Source organism: Hordeum vulgare, chromosome 3H, assembly GCF_904849725.1.
Source record: "Hordeum vulgare subsp. vulgare chromosome 3H, MorexV3_pseudomolecules_assembly, whole genome shotgun sequence".
In the NCBI taxonomy this organism is placed as follows: domain Eukaryota; kingdom Viridiplantae; phylum Streptophyta; class Magnoliopsida; order Poales; family Poaceae; genus Hordeum; species Hordeum vulgare.
Window position 1 is genome coordinate 557,787,725 of NC_058520.1, and position 4,574 is coordinate 557,792,298.

The 4,574-nt window shown below is 46.2% G+C and overlaps 1 pseudogene; it reads left to right on the forward strand.

The window, feature by feature from the left end:
- The first annotated feature begins 3,198 nt into the window (after nt 1-3,198).
- LOC123442021 lies at nt 3,199-3,817 on the forward strand (annotated as a pseudogene).
- Nucleotides 3,818-4,574: the final 757 nt, after the last annotated feature.

The following is a 4,574-nucleotide window of genomic DNA, read 5'->3' on the forward strand; positions in this document are numbered from 1 at the left end:
GGGGCACACGGTACTTCACGACATCGTCATACCAAATCATGTGTTCCCCGTACTCATCCCAGTCAACCCCTCTCCTCTCCCCATCTTTGCGATACCTCCTCTCGTTCCACGCTTGCACGTGATATGCATGCTCGTGTCCGCAGTATGTGATCGTCTGACAATGCTACCTAATCTTCCTGCAAGAGATAAGAAAAAATAAAACATAAAACATCATAAGAACTTTAAATAGAATGAAAACATGGTAATTGAGAACAATGTCCTCACCATTGGAGGTTGAAGCCACCAGTGTTAGTGCGGCGTGCCAGAGGGGTATGTTGGAACATGCCAAATTATGTGGCCACTCGCTATGGTAAGTGCCACTCGATGGTGTACACACATATCATTGGCATAATGCATCGTCGGGCAAGCTTGTCCGCAGAGCACATCACGTTGAGCTCGAAACCCCAGTCTCAAACGTGGTACGACCACCAGTTAACCTACGAAAAGATTGGTAAGCACCCATGAATGTGGCTGCAAAAAGATTGGTAAGCTCGCTGGTATACCTCGTAAACTGTGAGAGTGTCCAGCTCGTTGGTGAAGACCTTGTACAACACACTGGCCTTGCTCGTGAAGACCTTCACCCCGTCCTAAGCGTACACTGAGGTCAGGTATTGAGTATCGGCGCCATCTTTGCCATACTCCGTGCATGGACATCATTTCATTTTCTTAGGACAACCATCGGCAACCGCTCCCACATCCAAATAGAGAGGGCCCTGACAAATCCACAAATAGCGGAATTTTCTCCCGTCCTTTGTGTTGCGTCATCTAGCTACAAACACCAATTGATGATCAAATGACACAATTCAAAACAGCATACGTACATCCATAAATGAACAATGAAATATTTCTCTTACTAGATGATATAGGTAGGCGAGGTCGACAGACCCCTACATGTACCTTGCATCCCAGTTAGCCAGGAAGTCTACATCCATAGGGCAGTATCCCCCGAGTAGTCTCGAAAGACGACCTCTGTCAGAAAATACCACAAGTAGCCCCTCGCGTACTATTCCATGGTCCTTGCATCGACACCTTACGGGTATATGCACCGATTGTTCTGGATCCAGATGGGTGGTACACCGGATGTTCAGTTATCCTTAATGGCGGGGGTAATCGCGGATGATGGCGATAACCATCTCCCGCCAGTTCCTCTCCACCCGCCCAGTGAGAGCCTGACCCTGGATCAATAGGGTTGCGATCATGCTGAAATCCTCGAGGGTCACCGTCATCTCACCACATGGAAGATGGAAATTGCGCGTCTCGGGCCGCTACCGGTCCACCAAAGTTGTGAGAGCTGAGTGGACGAGCATCGAAGACACACACTTGAACTGAAGCACGAAACCCAATATCCTTCCACTCCTGAAGTACGACGTGTAGCGGTGGTCGTACTGCATCTGAACGGCCTTCGTGTGACCCCTCATCCGCAATGGCAGTAGCATCTGCCAAAATGTAGATGAAAATAGTTAGTAACTTATTTTAGCAAATCCAAATTTTTGGTGCAACAACTAGATTGTAGTTATTACCACTCCATTCACGATATAACGGGCGCGATGACCCTTGTTGAACGCGGGGTCAAGCATGGTGTACTTAGTGCCAATGTTTGTCGTGAGTGTGTGTGTGTGAGGGGGGAGGGGGGCTCCTAAAACAATTGCAAATGAATCATGTCGTATTCAACCAGTGTGCATCATATCATATTCATCAATTGTAGCATATCCAACCAACATCAACCAATAAATATATAATAAAAGATATAATCAACAATGGAATTTGCAAATGAATCATGTTGAATCAAACTAATAACCTAGTTACACTACAAGAAATAGGCTCGTTTATGACAAAAAATAGTGACGGCGGTTTTATTGGTCATAGATCTATGACTAAAATTTACAAAAAGGTCATGAGGTGTCTAAGAGGGTCCAAACTGTAGAAAATTTTGACCATCTCTATCAAGAAGGTCATAATTCCATTGCCCAAAAAGGTCACTGGCATGTGTAGCTCTATTTATGCCTGCATTGTAGGTCCTCGATGACAAAATTAAGAAGGTCATAGGCTTAAATAGAGGTGACTGGATAGAAAACTCAACAATTTCGCCTACGTGTCTTGTATAGGTGTCGACAAGGCCACAAATGGAAAATGAATTTTACGTCCAAAGAAAACGAAAAGTCCCTTTAGCAACATTGTTTGCCATTCCAAGATGCACCCTTGTGCAAAATTGTTTGACTGATTTCCTTCCGATTCCATCTCATTTCCTTCTGATTCAGTAGAAAACCGTTTAAATGACAAAAATAGCTTTAAAGATCAAAATTGAATAAGTTGGTTATCGTCCATTAAATGTGGTAATCTTGAGTGAAACATTTAGTGATGTCCTTTGAGAAAATATTTCTGGTACATGTTCCACAAACCCCTTCTATTTTTAGCACTTCGAAATTATTTTAGATATCACCTTTCTCTAACCAATCAGGACCCATAATCCCTCTCCCTCGGATCACACCACTGCAGACCATCTGAGCCGTTCACGCGGTACGTATCCAACGTCTCTCACCCACCCATCCTTCGTGTGATAAAGACATTTAGATTGGTTTCCTAATGACACTTGAATCCGCAGTACTACGAGATACGTTCGAATCGAAAAAGGTTCCACAGGTCGTATGCTACACATGAATATCCTTTCCCAAAATCAATATCTGCTTGTCGTTCACATACATGTGCATGACGATTTTTTTTTCTTTTAAGAGGAAATGTGCATAAACAAACTTGGTATGCATCTGTCTATGTACTCCCTCTGTAAACTAATATAAGAGTGTTTTGATTACTAAAGTAGTGTTCTAAATGCTCTTATATTAGTTTACGGAGGGAGTACTTGTTAAATCTCGAACCAATCAGGACGCAGAAAACTCTTCCCACAGATCACCCCTTGTAGCCAATCTGAGCCGTCCATGTCTTACCCATGTGACGTCTCTCATTCACCTCTCTTGGAATAATTGGAATGGAAAAAAAGCCCCTTCTCCCCTGTGATCTCTTTGTGTCTCTCTCTCCCCTCACGCGACTCCTCCACCGTCGTCATCTCTGCCACTCGATTCCGGCTAGGGTTTCGGCCACCACCCCTAGGTTCGTCGGGATCTGCCACATCCGCACGCCGCCTGCTCGACGGAATCTCCACGCATGTCGCTGGCGTGCGGGCGGCCGCTGCTAGAGTGCGTCTACTGCCTGGGGTGCGCGCGGTGGGCGTGGAAGCGGTGCGTCCACACGGGCTACCACGACAGCGCCACCTGAGGCCATGTCGCCGCCGCCGACTTCGCGCCCGTCCGCCGGATGTGCCGCCTCGTCATGGCCAACTACGAGCGCGATCTCGCCGCCCCGCTCCTCGACCCCTCCAATGTCGTGCGCCACCACACCTACGCCGACACCGGGGGCCGGGTCATGCCCTACCTGCTCTACCTCGACCTCGGCCGCTCCGGGGCCTCAACCTCGGCGGCGAGTCCGACTACGCGCTGCTCCTCGACAACCGCCTCGGCAAGTGCCGCTTCGACGACGGCTACCTCCACAACAGCCTCCTCCGGGCCGCCGGCTGGGTGCTCGACAAGGAGTGCAACCTGCTCCGGGACCTCCTCGACCGGTACCCCGACTACAGCTCACCTTCACGGGCCACTCCCTCAGCGCTGTCATCAGAAATTGGTTGCAGAAGTTATCAGAATTGGTTACATGCCTGTCATCAGAATTTATTTTGTTCAGTGTTGCTACTGCTGTCAGACAACATACCTGCTCTGCTTCTGACTTCTGAATGGGATAGACATTGCATTGCTCACCAACTAATTTGCTTACTTGCTTGCTGCTTAAAATACAGTTGCAGAAGTTTGCTACATGTCTGTCTGAATTTTGTTTAAGTGCTTGCTTGCTTGCTGCTACAAATTCAGTTGCTGCTACTGTTATGCTGCTAGAATACTGTTATGTGCCTCTCTGAATTTTGTTGAGTTCTTGCTTGCTGCTACAAATTCGGTATATTAGAATTCAGTTATGTGCCTCTCTGAATTTTATTGAGTTCTTGCTTGCTGCTACAAATTCAGTATATTAGAATTCCGTTATGTGCCTCTTTGAATTTTGTTGATTGTTTGCTGCTACAAATTCCGTTATAATGGCACTGCAAGAACAAGACCCACAAGTGTCAGCTGGTATACTGCGCATCTGCATATATGTATGCCCTTTTGCTCTGGGCTTGTGCATCCTTGCCATTGTGTGTGCTTCTCTGCTGAAGTATTGGCTCTTGACAAAGGTAAGAGCCTTCTGGTCTTTCTACTCTCTACATCCTTAGAGTTAGAGCATAAACTTGCTGTAGTTTAAGATCATGTTTATGGTGGCACGCAGGATACTGAAGTGCAATAGCTTACGTTCTATTTGTTCTGAAATGAAAAAACGACTCTAGTTTTAGACATTTTCTTTCATTTATCAGGCATGAAATATGTGCATCCATGTGAAGTTGGAACATACTGATATTAACACATATTACTACATCTTCCTATTTTACTCTCAAAGAAGCGTCT